Genomic DNA, 21,427 nt, shown 5'->3' with positions numbered 1-21,427 from the left:
GTTTTCAAAATATTAACAACTTTGTTAATATTGCACTTTTCCTAAAATTCTATTTATAGAACAGACACAAATTAGGCATTTGCAGCTTAAATATTGCTTCTATCAAAAACATTATAGATACCTAAAATATAGAGAATCATGAATAGAACACACCTGAACAAATTCCAAGTCTCTAGCACTTACAGTTTTTGAGAAATCACAAAATCAAAAAATTATCGATTTTTTTAACAAAACTTCTAAACAGCACACAGAGTTCAAATATGAAACCCCCATGCCTCTATCTTGCAAAATAGGCAAGTTATTCAAGATCTAGAGAACAACAAGATTTTTTTGAAAAATTATAGAGCAAAAAGTTGCATTTTGGCGGGCCCATGTCAAATCACCAAGCCCCATGTCTCTAGCATTCACAGTTTCAGAGATATCAGAGAAACAAAATTATCGATTTTTTTTTTCAAAATTTGAGTATGTTGCTCTATGGGACATGCCAAGTGCTTTGGCAAGGCTATTTAAGTAAATATGTGTGGGTGGGTGTGGGTGGGTGTGGGTTTTATGAGCATCTTGGCTTAATTTTAGGTGTAGCAAAAACAATATCAAGAAGGCCATATTTTTGACAAGCTTATGGACAACAATCTCACAGATGTGGCTTTTGTAAGTGTAGGGAAATCAATCTGAGGGGGCTCATCATTTCACGGGAAATTCCCGAGGGCATTTTCACAAAAATCTTGGGTTAGACAGAGTACCACACTTGAGCAATAAGCTCATATGCACATCTTGAGCTAGTTTTAAGTGTAGCCAAATCTGCCTGAGAGGGGCTCATCATTTATCGAGCCAGTATTATCATCAATTACACTACTTCATTCTAAACACATGGAACATTATTTCAGTTATAAACACACCAATGTGACAGTCTTGAAGTTGCAGTTATCATAAAAACACAATAGCATGCATTTATGCATACCACCAAAACTTCGAACCTAGAAACCGGCGGATAAATTAAAAGTAATTAATAATAATATGTAATATAACCCATAAAGTAGTGAGTACAAGAGATATTTAACACAATTCAAGATTATAATCTCACTAACCACAGAATTCACAGTTCTCGCCAATTGCATCCACACATAAAGATACGACACAATGACTGTCTGAAGCGAGAAAAGCAAGTATTTGCTGAGCATCAAGGAACTCTCTACGTCATATGACCTTGATCAATCGATAAACAGCCTTATCATTGTAGTTTCTTCTTGTATCTAGTGGTTTCTCTAAAGTCAACATGCGGTGTTGCCATATGAAGGGAAATATCCCTTTTTGCAGGGAAATTCAGACCGCATTTTAAGCCAAAAAGTGAATTAGATTAAACATATGAAAATTTCAGGGATGTTAGAAATTGATTACTAATTTCAATATTAGTATACATTATATTACGCTCCAGTTTCATATCCATAATCCTCTCTGTTAGTTATTACTTCCCCTCTTCTATGTCAATTTTGTTTATTTCACGTCGCATTCCTACATCTTCGGTTAATAGCGACGATGATGATGAAACAACTCAATTGTACATTCATGTTTCTATGTATAACCATGCATGTGATTAATTTGTTTAACATTTGTCATGTATTAGAAACAGGTCAACAAATAAACTACTAAAAGGCCTCCGTAGCTGAGTGGTTAGCACACCGCGCTACGATGCTAGATGTCCCGGGTTCGAATCTCGGCCTGGGCATGGGTGTTCTTTGTGAGTGTTCCTTCATCAATTTCATCATACCACTACTCATCATCTCCGCGATTTGCCAAAAGTGGCATTAAAAGCGAAGTAAAATAATGCAAATCAAAGTAAACTACATATTAATATTATATATGATTTCTTTAGATGAAGGGAAGGGGAAAATTGTCTCAAATAGTGGCACCACTGGCAACAAGTTGGTACTAGTTGATATTGATTTTTTATGCAGACCATTTGATTAATGTTTTATCAGGCAAACTCACTATTGAGTTTTTGTTTAAGAGCGCACAGGGAAGCCTTTAGGGACTGAACCTACAGTTCAAAGTTGGAATCGGATCTTTAGAGAGCCTCCACTAAGAAGCGAACTCGAGACCCGGGCGGCAACGTTACCACTATGCAATCGGTAAGGCTGTAAGTCCACAGTTGACAATGAGATGAGGTGATATTATCACTTTTCACTTTTTCTATTTCATTATTCTTTCTTTTTAGGTGTTTTACTGTTGAAACAGTTCCATTCCTTATCCAGGATATGAACCAAGAACTTCTGTATTCATAGCTTACTAAACGCACGGCCATGAAATTAGGCGGGTGGCAGAAGTTCGCGCTGTTGCCAGGTCGGAGCATAACCCCGTGTGTTCGGAAGTTTATATTTATTTTCAGTTCTTACGGCGGGCGCTCTAGAAGCTGGCAGGGGAAGTGGGCAGCGGGGAAGCGACCAATCCAGCACGATAGGAAACGTAGCGGTAGAACGGCGCCACTGCTGTTGTCTGGTTGGTCTGTTGCGTAATCTCCGCTCCCCACTTCCCCTGCCAGCTTCTAGAGCGCCCGCCGTAAGAACTGAAAGGAGCTATAAGAGAATGAAATGTATCGTTGCAGAGTTGGTCTGTGTAATCCATGCGATACAAACTGACAGTATTTACTCGAAAGGTCAGGGGTGACACAAAAGTGCCCCGGAGAGAGGTCGGCCTCACGCTCGAACTAGGCAACGCAGCCCGGTTGATGTTGCCACACGGTGCGCGGGAACCAGCGACTTTTGTTCCGCTCTCGCTTTGCTTTTTCCATATGTGGCAACAGCGCAATTCTGCCCAGCAGCCTATTTTCACTGCCGTGTATTTAGTGCTTATTCCCCACGGACGCTAGAATTTGACTTTTGCATCAAAAAGTTTTTCCGCTCTTAGTTGATTGATTTGGTTTATTTTACGTAGCATTTTAGTAGTTGTATTTACAATATAACCAGGACCACTTACAAGTGTAGAAAAGGAGAGGCTATTTGATTGAACAATCCGATTTGCTTACACTTAAAATAATGCCAAGAGGGGCCTATACCCCAATTCTTCAGGTGTGATATGCTCTGATTTTTTAAGAATTTTGAATTCAAGTGTAGAAAAGGTGAAGCCTCTCAGACAGATTTGCTTACACTTAAAACAATGGCAAGAGGGGCCTATACCCCAATTCTTCAGGTGTGATATGCTCTGATTTTTTAAGAATTTTGAATTCAAGTGTAGAAAAGGTGAAGCCTCTCAGACAGATTTGCCTATACTTAAAATTATGCCAAGTTCCCATATCATCTTATTGTTTATAGTGTGTTTTTTTCTGTCAAAATCCCAAGAATCTTAAATCCCCCCCCCCCTTCAGACAGATTCGGCCATGTGTGTAAAAGCTATATCTGTGTGATTGTTGTTTATAAACTTGTCAAAAATATGGCTTTTTTGATATTGTTTTTGGCCATATTTCTATGCTCTACAATTCCATTGCTTGGGGTAAGCAATTTTAGCTCGGAAATGCATGAATTGATATTAATCTATCAAAAGACTAATGTTTTGCCAGCATGTCTTGCCGGCACGCAAGAGATAAAATCTACACGCTAGAAGGGAGCATTAATGATTTTTCTGTGCGATTCACTGAAGGGGCCATTAATCTTTCTGTGCGACAGGGGAAAAAGTGTAACAAAGATCATTGAGATAAAAATACATATTTTCTGACACAGTAGCAATGAACTGCCCTTGCATGCAAAACCAATTCTAGTTCTGCCTTCTTCTGATAATATAAACCCGAGAGAGAGACTGAATATTTATTCCACATTTCTAAGTCCCACTTTGAAATGTATTTTGTGGTGCATAGCTCCATGGCTTTTATTGCCTTGTAATTAAGAGGCTTCTGTGTTTGAGTCGGCCCTCTAGAATTGCTCTGTGACCCTCTCATTTCTTACATCATAAACATATGATTTTTCACCTATGAGAATAACACTACATATGGTGTCATCAGGTAATGCCTCATGGAGTTCACAGATAATTTTAATGTTTGTCCTGTCATTCACCACAACTTGTTTTCTTTTTGAAGTGTTGATTACAAACATGGGTCTCTGTGCTTTGAATTCATCTGGTGTGTAATACATGTCAGTATTGCCAGTAGTGACCCGTTTGAATGCCGAAAATGCCTCATATAATTTGAGGAAATCATCCTTGGACATGTCTAAATTATAATTTTCTCTAGGAAATACCTCATTTCTGCCATTTTTAAGATAAATGTTCTTGATGTTGCAGTTATCAAATTTACTTGAATTTTTTTCCTGATTATTGTGTCTTCCAGTCTGAAACAGTACCACCACAAAATCCGGCATGTCATATTGTATGCTGGAGAATGAATTTGTAGCATCAAACTCATAATATGTACCAGTTGCGGGCTTCTGTACACATTGATATGTATAAAATTGTAGAGAAATTTGTGGATTTTTTATTATATCAGCTTTGTATTTAAGAGCATAACTGGCCTCATATTCAACAACAGGAATTCTTAACTCCATAGTCTGAATAATGCATTTGCCTGCATCTGGTAGGGTATTAGGCAGAGCTTCCCCTGTAGAGTTTATTGTACTGTACCTCATCAAAGCATTATTATCATTTGCAGCTCTTCTAAATGTGATTCTTAAACCACCCTTCCACATAATATCTTTGTAATCTGAGAAGAATCCTGGCAATAGGCGCATAGGGAACAGCACTGTGTGGTTTTTAGATAATATTTTCTCACCAGCCTCAAATCCACCTATTTTGTAGTAAGAAGCCTCGGTTTTGGATAATTTTAATGTGGCCAAAGCTGTGGAGGTAATGCCGGGATAATCTATTCTGTTTATAACAACACCATGCTTTCTGATCTCAATTTCAGAGAATAGATGTGGCACAAAATTGTCCACCAATCTTATATTTGAATTTGCCGGATAATCTGTTCCATCGAGCTTTTACAACATCAAATTTGATGTATAGATCTGCTCTGCGAGGGTGTATAAAGCCATCCCCTACATCAAGATCAACCTCAATCTCTGTGTTGGGTTGATTTAAATTTGCAAATGTCCTCCTGTTTGGGGGGAATGATTGTAGCTCATAACTCTCAATATTTTCCATTTTTCTTCTTGTATGTATTTTTATTTAAATATTAATCTCTATGATTGCAGTTGTTGTGGCTCCAGCAAAATCAACTAATTCTTCTTTTTCATTAGTGACCATCAATTCAATATTATCTATTCTGTTATGACACACAGGAAAATATAATGTTGGGGATGGATTGTAGATGATGGGCTCCATGAATTCAGAATTAGGTTTGAATGTTGCAATGATGCCGGTTTGTTTGTGAGTGCCTATGCCATTTGATTTGGTGATCATACCCTCAGCCACATTACAGTGAATATTTAGAGTCTCTATGGCTAAGAATTTAGGTATATTAATAGCAGTGTGTTTGATGCCTGGTTCAAGTTTTGTATTGTTCTCAAAGCCTAACAGCTCTCCTATAGTACCCAGATCCACTGTTTCTGTAGCAGATACAATTTCTACTCTGTGAGTGACAGAATTTTGACTTAACACTACACCTCTGGGTAATTGAGCATTTAAAGTAGATAGATTATATTGCCCTGGAGTGATGACAATTTTTTCATCACCAACTGCAATTTTGTTGTTGTGGTGTGTAATATTAGGGATTAAGTACATGCCATAAAATGCTCTGAGAGCTATTGTTTTGGGATACACTATGTCATCATGCAATTTGAGTTTCAATATTGAATTTTGGCTGGTGAGATGGAATACCCCCATGATGTTTTAAATACCACAAGGCTTTTTGAAAATTTTCAATTGATGGTTTATTTATTTGAGACATATATCTAAGAACAGATAAACACAAATGTCCGCAATTAACATCTTTGAAGTTTTGAACACGGGCATTATTGTAATAAAGATTAGCTGAATTTAGATATTTTATTAAATTTTCAGGTGGAACACCTCCAAATGAATCAAACACAAATGCCTCATTTTTTAAATATTTAAGATAACAAATCCAGTGAGTGCCCTGATTTTTGTACTTATCCAAATTAACAATGCCACACTCTTTGTTGAGTGGTTGTTCTGGCAAAGAATCAGACATGTACACACCTCTAAAATGTTTGATGCCCAGTGGCTTGATTAAAGCTTCAATATCTTGGTTTGTAAGCGGCTCTTGTTTTTTTTAAACTTATTCATGGCTCTCTTAACACCTTTGCCTTGTTTCTCAATGGCCAGGTTATGGCGCCTCTGCTCATCTAATTCTGCCCTATTTTTGTTGGCATCTATTACTGTTTTTGCTATGGCAGCTGAACCCCCAGCCAAGCTCCCAACTGCCCCGAGAGCAGCTAAGATGGCAGGGATGGTAAATATGAATCCCCCACATGTGATTTTTTCTTGATTGCTGTAATTTTTTTAATTGGGGGGTACTAAGCAACAATTTCATACCATGCCCCTTTGCAATACAAGAGCTTTTTTTCTTGCGCTGCTTTTTGGTTAAAAGACTGTCCATAGTTTTAAGAGATTTGAGACCTGCATAAGGTATTTGATACATAACACCCTTGGCCTTCATTGTAGGTTAATTATATACATATTCACAACCCCCACCCCAATTTTTGTTTGGTGCTCATAGCTATGGTGGTTCCCAATGCTGCTATTTTTTCACTTAAAGAAGCATCTTTGCTTACAAATCTACCAAATGCAGCCTCTTCTAATTTCTTGTCTGCAACATGTCTCTTGTCAAGATCAGAATGTGTGTTGTATGCTATGTCATGGTCTCTACAAGCAGCATCTAGGGGATTAACACCAGGATCACCTCTGTTTAATCTATGATCTAATTTTGTGCCTGGACCACAATACTGATAGCCTGGAATGTGTAGTTCAAATGGCAGCTTGTTTATAATGTCATTAACCAAGCCCCGACCCTCAGAAATATTCCAAAATTTAGGTGGTAGAGTATTAATAATTTTTATAAGATATCCAATCCCCTTAGTGTCATTCACTATAAAATTAGACAATTTGGTGCTTATCATGTCCATAATTCCAACCTTTTCATTGTAAAAATTGTGGTTGCCAGCATTTTCCTCCCCAGCTATCACCAATAACCTATCAACAAGTTTCCTGACATCATCAACCCATACAAATTCTTTAGGCAGGGTGTTGTATTGTTTGATTCCACTGCCAGTCTTGATCTGTGACCATATGGGCTTGATTAAATTATTGTATTTTGCCCCACTGCTCGACTTGACTCTTTTTTGTGTGGGATCATTGTTCTGGTATAGAGCATCTGATTTTATTAATATTTCTTTGTAATGTTCATAATCTTGATCTGTATAGCTGCCAGGCCTTTTTCTAGTCATCAGTTCCCACAATCCAGGTGTTCCGGGGTACTTAACAAAAGCACCTTTTTCTCCGAGACGAGATTCTGAATATACAATTATATCATCTCCCATAAATGTTACTCTGAAATTGCCAATTCTATGTATGATGCTGCCATCAAGCTCTGTGTCAGCATATAAGCCAAAGACCTCATCTTTGTTATCTTTAGGTGTGGTTAAATATTTTTGAGCAAGAAGACCCAATTCAATAGGATCCTGAGTAGCTTCAATTCTTCTAGGAGCAATAGGACTAGGTGTATGAATACTGGAAAGTGGGGTGAATGGATAATCTAATATGTTTCTTGCAGCTACAGGTACAAGCTCTGTGATCAAATTTTGATTTTGCTCTGTAACAGTTTTGATATTTTTACCTAATTCACTAATAGCATCAATTATGGGCTGTTCTGTTTGTTTGTGTTTTTCAAAAATTCCCCGGTTCTCTGATTTCCATCCCTTAATCTTTTTACAAGATAATCTCTTAATTTAAGATCATCAATAATTGGCCTTTTCATGGTTATTTATTTATGTTTCAATGTCTAGAAAATTGTTGATTTTATTTCTATATTTACCACTATTGGGTGTTCTTGTCATATCAATTGTGACAAACCCATAACTGTCCTGGTTCCAGCAACTGCTGCAAAACTTAGAAAAATCATTGTAGCTCAAGTCCCCACCTACATATTCATCATGTATGTGTTTGAGGTTGGTATGATCTTGATGAAACACACATATAAAATTGCTGTTGTCTCGGATCAGTTGCTTCGGAATTTTTGAAAAAGTCTGTGCCAGGTAGAAGCAATCAATGTTTCTGTGCCGGCCCTGTGTAAAGAAATTTCTAACCTTGTTTTGATTATCCAGTATAATGTCATCAAACACAACAACAGAATTATCGAGACATTCATGAAGTGGCTTAACATCTGGTTCAAAAGTGGCTATATCCAATCCATCATATAGCTTCATCAGCTGCTGATATTTTAATTGTTCCAAGCTCTTAGAAAAGACATACAAGTGCCTATTTTTCCAGTCTAACCAGTTGGGTGCCAATAAAAAATTATCAACCATTAGTGTAGTTTTACCACAAGCAGATGGCCCAACAATAAGACACCTAATATTATCAGGCAGCAAGTTGCCATTTCTCTTATTCTGCTGTTCAGGTTCTGGCAGCCTTTTTATAACATCCCAGGTGCTCATATTATTATTTTGTTTGCATCGATCCAGCTGTGTTCTGGGAGTCCTAGCCATTTGACAAGTAACTTGTTGCCTTTTCTGCGAATAATTTTTTCTATGAGATATGTGTCAGGCTGTTTAGTTTTGCTGAGCTCTTGTTCATAAAACCTGCCTTTGAGAATTTCTCCTCGGTGGTCTTTTATTATATATGTGTTAAGGGTCCCAGGTTTAATTTGAACCACTGTAAATAATTCAGTGCTCCAGTTTCTTGTAAAGCCTCTCTTGAATAAGTGCTTATATTTGCTGATTCTTACTTGATCACCAATCTTGTATTTGGCTTTTCTTGTTGTTGGCTTGTATTTAGGATAATAAACAGTATTGATCAATTTTTGCTCATCAGATGAAGTTACTTCAGAGGGTTTCATGTTGATTCTGGAATGGACCGAGTTGTTATATTTATGTAGAAGTTCTGGAAGAATATTAATCCATTTATAATTACCTTGAAGTGTGAATTGTTTATACATAAGATTTTTTAAGGTTCTGTTGAATCTCTCTACAATTGAGGCCTTGAGATCACTGTAACTCGAATAATGTTATATTGCCTGCCTTTTAATAAATTGTTGAAACACTGAATTATAAAATTCTTTGCCATTATCTGTTTGCAAATAGCGCGGGGATCTTCCACTCTGATTGATGATTGTCCTGATGGCTTCTGTAACACATTTTCCAGTCTTGGATTTGAGTGGCACAGCCCAGGCAAATTTTGAAAATGTGTCTATTACAGTGAGTAGATACTTGTAGCCCTTGTTGATTTTGTCTAAGTTTTTCAGCTGTCCACTTGCCATCTCAATCAAGTCGCACTGCCATAAATCATCTATGCCTTTTGTGACTACTGGCAGTCTCTTAAAATTATGTCTGGCCTGTCTGTGTAATTCATCAACAATAATTTGTCTAGACATAATATGTAAACAAGAATATTGCAACTATAGGGTGTTCAGCAGCTGAGACTACAGGATTTTCTAAATATAATTTGTCCCCAATATGTATTTTAAATCCCAAAGAGCCATCATCTTCAACATAAGATGTTTCTAATGTATTGGGATCTGTAAAATCCTCCAATTCTGCACTGCTGATTTTTACTTTGTTATCAGCATTTGTTATTGATAAGGTGGGGTAGTGGTGTGCCTGTGGTTGTAGCCAATATTTAATTTTGGTTGGTCTCAATGTGCCCCCAACAAAAAATTGGTAATAAAATTGTGCAGGGGACAGCATATATATTTTGCCACCTGGTGTAAATGGAGAATCATATTCTTTGTTGGGGATGCTGTACAATTCAAGAATTACTGTATGTTTTGGATTCTCGATTATGCCTGTTATTTCCTTTTCTGCTGTGAGCAATCTGCTTGTTACAGATTCAAGGTGCTCATTGATGGTCCTAACAACATCATCATGGCCTGGCTTGATTTTTTATGTCCACAACGAGTTTCTTGTATTGTTGCACAATTTCTTGTAGCTGGGTGGCAAAAACAGACAGAGCATTTGCTTGATTGGATTCCATGGTCCCTAGCTGTTGCTTGATATTAGCTACAATTTGTTGCAAATTTTCAACAACTGCCAATTTCGAATTTTGAGCTGTAAGATCATGGACCTGTCTTCTGATATCCTCAAACAGGGCATGCAGTTCATTAATATGTTGATTTGTTGGTAGAGTGGCCACTGTCTGAGTGAGATGTTTGATCTCTGCCTGGATATTCTTGATATCTTATGATTTCAATATGCGATTCACTGCCCTCTTAATATTTTTAAGTTCCTGTGATGTAGGCAGATTTGATACAGTATTTTGCAAAGATTCAAGTGCCAATTTTACATTGTTTAATTCAGAAGCATCAGCCACATTTTGCATAGCATTTTGGAGCAGAGCTATATCTTCCTGAGTGGGTGTGGATTGTTGTAAAATTTCAAGTTTTGTTTGGATATCATCTATCAAGTGATGAAAATGAGATAGTTCAGATTCAGTGTTGAGGTTTTCAAGCTTTGTGATTTGTTGCTGGACACTGGCAAGGGTATCTACAATCCCAGGCAATCGGGATTCTAGTACATTTGCCAAATCACTTTGCACTGCTGCTATTGTACCTTCAAGATGGGTTATGGTACTTTGAATTTTTCCAAAATCTTCATATGTTTCAAGTTGCAGCTTAATATTTGCTACACTCCGAGTTATTGCATTCAAAGCATCAGAAGATGGCAAATTGTTCATAAAATTTTCAAGTGTCTCAATTTTTTCTTTAACCTCGGCTATGGCATTGTTCAAGGGGTCCAGATTAGGTATTTGGAGTGACTGAATCTGTTCCTTTAGAGTGGAAATCACGAGATCAAAATCTTCTTGTGATTGTATGCTTTTGACAATTGTTTGGAGTTGTGTCTGGACATTATTTATCTGCTCTTCTAATTGTTGTTTCAATTGCTCAGAGTTGTTAGCCTGGGTCTTAAATTTGGCTTGAAGAGCTGCTACAGCCTCTTCTAAACTTTGAAAATTATTATTATTATTATTATTAATTTGATTATTGGAACGATCACATGCTATTTTACAGGGACTTATGAAAAACTTCGTGAACTCAAAACACACAGACTGGCTTTTATACTTGCAATCGGCCGTGTGGTCATACAACGTTAATTACCAGGAGAATTTGAAGAACAGTCCATTTTTTCTTCTTCATGGATTTACGCCTAGATTAGTCTGGGAGAGCGGACTACATTTAACGCCCAGTGTGAATGTAAACAACGAGATGAGATTCAAGATTCTCGAAAAAGCACGAGAAGCAGCTTATGAGTCTCTACAGAAACGCCACCGACAAGCAAAAAAGTACTACGATAAACGTCATCAGTCCATTGAATTTACGCCAGGAGAATTGGTTCTAGTATACGATGGTAGTCATCGTGTACACACCGCTAAATGCTTCTCGGGAGTATTTAAAGGACCTTGTAAAATTATAGCAAAAGAAAATCCCAATGTTTACAAAGTGGAATACAAGACAAAACGAGGACAGACAGTCGTGGACTCAATTTCGGTTCAGAGATTGAAGAAATACTATGCTTCGGAACACGGTAGCGGCGATGAGAATGTAAATGGTGATGATGAGACTGAAGAACAGGAACAGTCAGGAGTGAATGAGTGAGAACATACCTTTTACCCTGTACGTAACTTACTTTTCAGTACTCTGATGCACTACATAAATTTTACATCTTGCAAATATTTTTTTTTAAACTAACAAACACTAAAATTATGTGAAATATTATTGTTTAGCCCTTAATAATTGCACGGAAGTGTAAAACTAGTTATTACCACACTAAAATCATTAGTTATAACACGTAGACATCGAGGTTTCATAATAATGAACAACAAGTACAGTAACGCGCAAAAATAATAATAATTTATATTATTGTATTCACGGATAGTGAACAAAAGGAATGGCGATAGAAATTAGCTTAGATTAGATATGGGTTTTACACTCTCCATGACTGAACCGATATGGATTGGTTAAGGAAAGGATATTACTTGCCTTACAAATATATGAAGATTGTTTCTAGCTTGTCCTCTCAACTATCACTGTCTCTTGTCACACACCATCGTCCAATAGTCGTTCCCCACTTTGCTCCTCTCTCACAATCCGTAGTCCTTACTCTCTCTCGTATTCTCGCCAACTGATCACACCTCCTGACAATTCCAACACTCATGCCACATACGACTTCCAAGTCAATCACCCGACCTTTGCCTGATTACTTATTCAGCATTCCTTTCTCTGATACCTGCTACGCTAAGACTTTATACTTCTTGCCCAATACCTTGGGTACGATACGATCCAATGTGGCCAAATCAGTATATTTCTGAAGCAGCAATTTGAGTTCAGAATCAATTTTAAGAAGAGGGTCCATGCATTGTGATTGTAAATTTGTAATTTCTAATTGAAGACTGGCATTGAGTGTGGTTTGTAAAGCTTGTAAATCACTTCTTAATTTCTTGACTCTGACATCAAGCATCAGAATCTCATCACTGTGATCTTCATGTCTTGTATGGCCAAAAATATCATTAGGCATTTTTGTTTTAGTGGTTATTTATTATTGAATATCTGATTCTTAATTCTATAAAAAATGGTATAAGCTTGTCATAGGATCCAGGGACTTCAATATATAAGCAGTCACCAGCAGAAACAGTATAAACAGTGCCAGAAATCATGTTTGAGTGCTTAATTCTATAAATATTTTTCCCTATTGAAATCTTGACATCACCCTCAGGGGTTGTAATAAATTGCAATTGCCCACCTACAGGTAATTGGTAATGATTTAAATTATTGTTAAATATGTACAATATTTTGCCTGTTTCATCATCAACATGTGTAAGTATGCTGTTCAGATGAATAATTAAGAAACCACTTAGTTTAGATATTATATGAGAAGAGGGTTGTGGTGTTGGCAGCTCCATAATAGCCCGTTTTTTGAACCCAAATAAGTTCATAGGCATGTTTATTTATTTCAAATCATGCTCTGTAATTGGGCATTGATTGCCATTTTTCAAATCACAATGACCCCATGGTAGAGTATGTATGCCACATGATAAAATGCATCTCTTATCATCATGTGGGTCCAGAGCCACTTTTCTTACAACATTTGTAGTCAATAAGTGATCCACACTCTGAATTCTGGATTCTGATGTTTTGATTGTGCTACATGATTTGAGGCAATTTTTGTAATCCTCAAATTCAAGCTCTTTGTCAACAGCCACTCTGCCAATGCCCTTGGCCTTTTTGGCAACAGCACCACTACATGTCTCAAAACTATACATCTTGGCTCTTAACCCAGCAAATGCCACAATAGCATCACCAAGTGTCTCATCTTTTAACTTGCCAGGCACCTTTTTGTTGTGGGGTTGAATCCTTGTATGTTCACTGGTATCAAAATATTCAAGCAATTCAGGCTGTGACATATCTTTATAAACATCTTCTGTTTGAATATCAAGAATAAAACTATCCGTGTCCATGTATATTAATTTTATATTATCACGATAGAAAGGCTTCAACACATCATAATAGAGCTTTAACATATGTAATTTGGCCAATTCCAATATCACAGCCCCTACATAAATAGGTTTATCAAACTTCATCTTTGTTTTTTCATGTTGAAAAGTGCCATATTTTCATCATAAATTCTTCTATAATTGAAATTAGGCTTTGCAACCAATTTTTTGCTCAGGCTGGGGTCAGTAATTATTTTAACATCGGTATGTTTTCTGACATTTTCAATTGTTTTGCCATACACTGAATTGACCATCAATTTAAACAATGCCTTATCAAATTGGCTCTTTGCAGATGTTCGAAGCTCTGTGTTTGTATCAATATATGGCTTCAACCATTTTAAGTGCCTGAACCTCAAAACTTTGCCAACTTTGCTCACTTGAACACCATGATGCATCAGGAACTGGAGGTTTTTGTAATATATGACATAACCCTGTTTTGGCTCCAGTGTCATCATGAGCTTCTTCTGTTTAGAGCCAGGTGAACACTTAACCTCAGGAATTGGGGGCAGATCAGAAAATTTGTTGTGTAAATCATCAGGAATTGTCAGATCAACCTCTAAGAAGAGGCCATAGTCACTGTCATCAAAATCCTTAAGATCTTCAATATTGAAATCTTCAACCCATTCAAGCCCTGCATGTGGCAATTTTTTCATCATAGCATAACCATACAGGCTGTTTGCATCCACATACAATATATAATTTGATGGCAGTGCTGGATCATAATCAGGAATATATTTGTTATTTGCTCTGGCATATCTCTGAGAGCATTGCACCATGCCTCCTCTTATACATTGCTCCATAAACAAGTACATATCTTGATCCTGGATCAGATCCAATTTCTTTTTAGTGTTTAAAAACATTGCAGACCATGCTAGGCCCGGCGCACTGTAAAAATACACTGGGTCCAGTTCATAATTTTGCATTGATGATTTTCTGAATGCCTGCAGTATATCAGCTAAGAGGGTCACATCAAGTTTTAAATATGCCATGTGATAATCACCAAATGTCTGGCATTTTAAATTGTTCCACATCAATTGGGCATGGTGATAATCATCATCAGTGATTCCAGATCCTCTGATTTTGCTGTAAAACTCTTCTTGTGGTGGCAGAGAACACTCATCAAATTTAGAAAAATCCGTAACATAATCATATGGATATACACCCTTCCGCCTAATTAATTTCAGGTCCTGATTTGGAAACAAAGCACATGTGATTTTGAATTGATCATCAGATAATTGAGTGGCCAGTGTAGCCAGGCTAGCAGATAAAATTCTTTAAGAATCAAGAAATCTTATGTGAATAGGAACACCATTAACTTTAATTATTTTGCTAATAGCAATATATTTTTCATCATTTTCAGCTAAAATATTTAAATTCTGCTTGTCAAACCCCTCATATCTGATCAGATGATGGAAATCATAATTGGATGCTCCATGGCAAAATATGGGGACAAATTTTGGTCTCTTGATCTTAATATTACAGCTATTACACAGGGCCATTTTGAATTTACCATCTGTATGAGAATGGTGTTTCACCTGGATTTTTGTATCTGAAAATTCAGAATCACATACCGGGCATTTTTCTGCATTGTTGAAATCTTCAATCTGTTTCTCTGTTAAAGGCAACATGGGTTTTGATTTTAATAAGATATTAGATGCTATGTCATGGCACTCATTTTCTATTTTATGTGCAAATTCTTTGATGGCATCTGGTCCCATGTATGAATATTTTTTACTAACAACACCATCCTGTACAACAACATAATAAAAGCTGGAAGGTTCATGTAACTGGTATGGTGTAATTGAAGATTCTTCAGGATCTGGGCTACAAAATGCAAGAGGTTTGAGATTTGATTCAAAATCACAAACTATATATGCTGGGTGTTCCGACAAGGCTTCAAACTTTTTGAATCCTGCATTTTCACTTGGCATTGGCATCACCATATGAACAGGTTTATGATTTTTACAGTATTTCAGATGCTCAATTAACTTGTTTTTAGCAATTTCTGCATTCACTTCCCGAACCCCATTCACCATTTTTTGACCATCAAATACAGTTAAACATCTTCTGCACAACTTGAATATTGTATTGGATTTGTCTAGTTGTGTTCTCACTAAAGCTTCAAGATTATGTATCAGAGTGTAATGATATGTGCCATCCCCTTCAATTAAGAGCAGATCAATCGGAACAGCAGAATCATCATCAAATGTACTGATTCTGAGAGGTTCTATCAAGCAATTGCCACGGCCAGTGGAACAAATAAATACATTAATAGATAATTGTTTGCCATTCATATCCCTGGCCCTTTTTTCAAATTTATCAATATTCTGAACAGACATTGGATATTCTAAACCCTCCATTGCCTCATCAAAATCGTGCTCATGTTGTTTGTAATAAGTTATTCTCTGAGGATTCCTTGAAACTGGATACAAAGCAGCTAAAATACACCACAAAAAGCATTTCTCATCATTATTTTTTATATTAACCACGGCCGTTTTGTTTTTAATATTGGCAGGTAATGGCAGATATGTAGATCCTTGTAATGGGCTGAATTCAGAAATATTAATATATAATTTGTGTGGAGAGCCGCATAGGCTCCATCCAGACTCTTTTGCCGCAAATTCAGAGTGTTTAATATTCAATTGATCCATCAACCTGTTTATTATTTTGTCTAAATTTGCATTTGAATATACCGGTACAGTTTCTGTTATGTGGGGCTGTGTAAATTTTGTGCCATTTGGCTTCTTATATTGAGTAAACAATTTGAGGGACAGCTTATAAGAGCCATTTTGTGCATTTAGAATTGCCTGCACATCAGGATTTACACTGTTCAAAAAATTCTTAATGCCACATCTTGGCTCTGATACAAACCGATAATCCCTTAATTGGCCATTAAAACTGCTATGGATAGGTGGTGCATAGCGTGGCTGCTTTGCAGGTCCAGCATTAACAGGTGCTTCATGCTTTCTTTTCAGACCAGATGTGGATGGTTGTGAGGGCAATATTGATGACTGTGCATAAGAATTACACTTATGCCATTTGTAATATGCCTTGCTTAATATTTTATGGCATCTTGGACACAATTTAGTAGCTTTTCTGCATTTCTTAGAGTCACAAATATGCCGGTGCCTAGACCAATGAGAACTAGATATATTTTTATTACACTGATTGCAATATTTTTGTTTTGGCATTTTTGTTGTTGTTTATTATATAAAATTTCTTGGGGTTCAAATCAAAATTCTATACAAAATATCAGTTGGGTTCAGCAGTTAGTGGCTGAGCTGGTGCTTTTATACCCAAACAACAGCAGTAACTAGGTTTTGGTGATAGTTTTGCTCTATTATGCTGATGTACAACACACTTCACCAGGTTTAAAACCTCATCTCTATATCAACTAAATACAATTCAAAATTGGATTTTGAACTGTGCAATAAATATTCTGTAAGTCTCACTTGTGTTTATATTAACAGAACAAGACAAAACCAGAATTGTATTCAGGATTGCATGTTTTCATACAAAAAAAGCCATATTTTTGACAAGTTTATAAACAACAATCACACAGATATAGCTTTTACACACATGGCCGAATCTGTCTGAGGGGGGGGATTTAAGATTCTTGGGATTTTGACAGAAAAAACACACTATAAACAATAAGATGATATGGGAACTTGGCATAATTTTAAGTATAGGCAAATCTGTCTGAGAGGCTTCACCTTTTCTACACTTGAATTCAAAATTCTTAAAAAATCAGAGCATATCACACCTGAAGAATTGGGGTATAGGCCCCTCTTGCCATTGTTTTAAGTGTAAGCAAATCTGTCTGAGAGGCTTCACCTTTTCTACACTTGAATTCAAAATTCTTAAAAAATCAGAGCATATCACACCTGAAGAATTGGGGTATAGGCCCCTCTTGGCATTATTTTAAGTGTAAGCAAATCGGATTGTTCAATCAAATAGCCTCTCCTTTTCTACACTTGTAAGTGGTCCTGGTTATATTGTAAATACAACTACTCATTTTTTTTCCAGTTTGGCTAATCGCGACGATGAGGATGAGTCATGATTAGGGCTCGGAAGTTGAAGACCTATAAATTGCCAAAAAAAAGACCTATAAAAATACCTAAAAATATAAAAAAAGGACGTATAAATGTGATCCAAATTAATTAGTAACTTCAGTTTTAACCTCCCCACCCCCTCCCTCTGCGCGGCACCTTGAGATCTTTGCAGGCGCCTGCTGTCTGGTCGTATACACCGTGCTGAAAGCTTCAAAACAAGAGAAAGTTGCCACTTACAGCGCGACCTTCCGGACAAGATACGGTTAAAGAATCTTGTACCGTACCTGCTTCAGTCGACCAAAAATGTTTTTCTCTCGTTTCAGGGATCAGTTCAAAATATTTATTTCTCTCTCTTTTTTTTTTTTTATTTCTTCACTACAGAAAGGATGTTTAAGAGGTGATGATCTGATGATGATTCGAATTGAGAATGGGCAGTAAAAACTTAGTCGAAAGAAGGTGAAGTTTGCAAAAAAAGGCCGTTAAGACCTAAAAAAAGGCAAAAAAAGGACAAATAAACTGGCCTACAATGACCCAAAATAAACATATATTATGTTGGGCCTCGTCTTCGGACACTAGGGGAAAAAAAGTTTTTCCTACAACGTCCGAGCTCTAGTCATGATATTATAAAATTGATACAGGAACACTCACAAAGAACACGCTTGCCCAGGCCGGGATTCGAGCCTCATCCTCCTGGTGTCGTAGCGCACTGTACCAAACACTCCGCCACAGAGCTTGAACTGTTGAAATTGATGAAGGAATAAGCAAGTGTAACATTTCATACCTTATGCAGAAAATGAGCCCAAATGTACAGGATTCGCACGGACGCTATAATTTGGATATTACGTCACAACCTCGTCCGCTCTCTAAAGAGTAATGTTTGACGTTGGCAGCTCGTAATCACTGATTCTCGGGTTCGATTCCTCGGGGGTTGGATCTCTCTGAAACTGTAGATCAGGTCTTTATTAGTGCAGAACGTGGACTCGAAACATCATGAGTTACCAGACCATTCTTAATGTAAGCTTCCTATTCTACTTAAACCTACTACTTACTATGTAGATATAACCGTAGCTGCACCTAACGCTGAAACGATGACAGTCGTCAACCGCAGGGTTAAACTAACTAACTGCCGCAAGGAATGATAATAGGCATAAGTACCTTTCAGTCTGAGTGATGTAACAGCCTAATTTTGTGTCTCCCAGCGAGAGGAGACATTGTAACTGGACATGTTTTCACAAGCCTTAGCAATGGATATTTCGGTAAAACTATCAAAGCCGGAAATCCGATTTCTTCAAATTTACAGGAGAAAGTACTTACGGAATTGAGTTCGTGTGCAATTTCGGAAGTTCGTAGAAGTGTTTTCTCGCATTTTTCAATGTATTTGGCCGCCAAATCATGTATTTTTCTATAATAATGTCCGTCCGATGCACGGAAGCTGTTGCTTGCATTTCCATCCATGTACTTGAACCGGATGTTGCGAGCATCTGATGACGGAATCCCCGGTAAGTGTTTCCAAACACAGTTTTTTTTTCACTATATTGCCCAACCTAAAGCAACCTAACCTAACCTTACCGTGATGGTGCGTGGGGCTATCGTGAATGGTTTTTGGGGCTATTCGTGGATGGTTATACGATCCAGAATGTTTTTTTGGGGGCTATGCGTGAATGGTTTTTGGGGCTATGCGGGGATGTTTTTTGGGGCTATGCGGGAATGGTTTTTGGGGCTATTCGTGGATGGCCATACTATCCCGAATGGATTTTGGGGCTATGCGGGAATGGTTTTCGGGGCTATGCGGGAATTTTTCTGTTAAGAATGTTGAAACACTGCTTTGCCGTTTGAAACACAACGCTAGTCAAGATTTGCCCGCCCTGCTCAGGAAGCAAGAAAAGAACGGACAATAATTACTCGATATGTCGACAATAGATACTAATTTCTTTTTTTAAAAAAAAGCGAAATCCCTTGTTAAACAATCTTTCCCAATGCAGAGTAAGTAAGTACGAATTGCATGCAATGTTAATTGGACATTCGCCATTGTATAGTGCGTTTAACTATATTAATACTACGTTTTAAGACCACCACTTCTCTCGTCTTGAGGTGAACATATTTGTTTGTCGGTCGTGGGGATCAAACCTACGACATTCCTGTGACTTTGCTACAAATTAGGTACGCTAACGGAGGACACCCTGGAGTAGTTGGTCTGTCATACTTTCCACCCACACCACCTGCAAATGAGAAATCCATTCACTGTAGAGGAGGGAAGAGGTGTTATCTCGAAACGGTCGGAAATGAGTTCTAGGGGGTTCAGGGGGGCAAACATTGAAGGCCAAATGTACCTGCAGGGGGGCAATCACCGCCCACAACTTCAACTTTTGTGCAAATAAAAACACTTTTCGTAAAATTTTCTTGCCCGCTTCGCTCGCAGTGGCTGTTTTTCTTCGTCTTTTCAAGTTCGTTCGGCGTCCAGCAACGGGTTTGAACTAAATGAAACTAAGTTGTAAAATTGTTTTGTGGTTCTAAGTTCACTTTACGCACAGAAAGGATAATGGGGACTGGAACTACAGTTTAAAGTGGGATCCGAACCACTGCGGCATGTGCCTCCACCGGGTATCGAACCCGGTACACCTTGATCACAAGGCGACAATGTTACCATTACACCATCGGGAAGGCACAAAAGTTGTAAAAGAGAGAATACATTGGCGTACCGTGAAATTATTTGCGCCCTATTATATCAATATTGATTTCAGCCTGCAAAAAAATTGGAATTAAAAATGTTCTTGCTCGCTTCGCTCGTAATATAGCATTGTTCACTGTTATGCATTGTTCTGTTTTGTAAACAAAGATCAAAACTCTGAACGCGCAAGGTGTTTACAAAATGCAATCAGTGACGGCTTCTAACCGAACATTCGCACACATTATTAGCATTTTACCAACTAGGACGACGTTTACAAACAATGAAGTCAGTGGCGGCTTGTAATCACACATTCGCGATTATCTCGAGAACGGATCGTTTGCGGACCTATGTTTACTGAGACTTTTTTGCTTCTATTATCGTGTACTTTCACCTGTGTCAGTTTTCACTATTACTTTTGTGACACCCTGTATAGGAGATGTGGGGGTAGGGCCACGCACATTATCCACCTCGGCCAGTTTGGAAGTGATGTGATCAGCACCCAGGTACCCATTGATTTGAGGCCGGGTGAGCCCCAGAGCCGCTTTACGCGGGGACAAGTCTGCAAAAAAAAAAAAAAAAAAACACCTTAGATCACCCGACTTTCCCTTGTATCAGCCAGACGCCCTATCAACTAGGCCACCGAGGCTGTAGGATCAAGTATGATTACAAACGCAAGAAATACTCAACACAATTCAAGATTATACTCACTAACCACAGAATTCACAGTTCTCGCCAATTGCATCCGCACACAGAGAAATCGACACAATCACTGACTGAAGCGAGAAGAGCCAGACATATTTGCCCATGGCGTTAAGCCTCTACGTCACAGAAGGCGGAACTTCATCCGTCGATAAACACCATTATCATTCAAGTTTCCTATCTAGTGGTTTCTCCAAAGAGTTAACATGTGACATGCAGTGTTGCCATGTGGAGGAAAATATCCCTTTTTTTGGAGGGAAATTAGAAGATTTCAGAATCAATATTAGTATACAGCGTGTCCACAATGAGACTCCAACATTTTGAAAGTCTATAACTTTTTCATTTCAGATTGTACAGCTGTGATTCC

At 37.7% G+C, this 21,427-nt stretch overlaps 1 protein-coding gene across 4 annotated transcripts in view; it reads right to left on the bottom strand.

Moving 5' to 3' along the window:
- LOC145996484 (cytochrome P450 6k1-like) overlaps window positions 1-21,124 on the bottom strand; it is a 43,107-nt gene extending 21,983 nt beyond the window's left edge. The window contains exon 1 of one of the 4 annotated variants that reach the window (XM_083132976.1): window positions 21,074-21,124. The gene's annotated coding sequence lies outside the window, so the exon portion shown is untranslated. Of the gene's footprint in view, window positions 1-1,085; window positions 1,130-18,474; window positions 18,494-21,069 lie in introns of those variants that run through there. The other 3 variants (XM_083132977.1, XM_083132979.1, XM_083132975.1) reach the window with 3 other exon arrangements.
- Between the last annotated feature and the right edge of the window lie 303 nt (window positions 21,125-21,427).

The sequence above is a fragment of the Lepisma saccharinum genome, chromosome 12 (assembly GCF_977018435.1).
Source record: "Lepisma saccharinum chromosome 12, izLepSacc3.1, whole genome shotgun sequence".
NCBI classification, from domain to species: Eukaryota; Metazoa; Arthropoda; class Insecta; order Zygentoma; family Lepismatidae; genus Lepisma; species Lepisma saccharinum.
The sequence above is the reverse complement of the archived record's forward strand: the minus strand, read 5'-3'. Positions and strand labels throughout refer to the sequence as shown.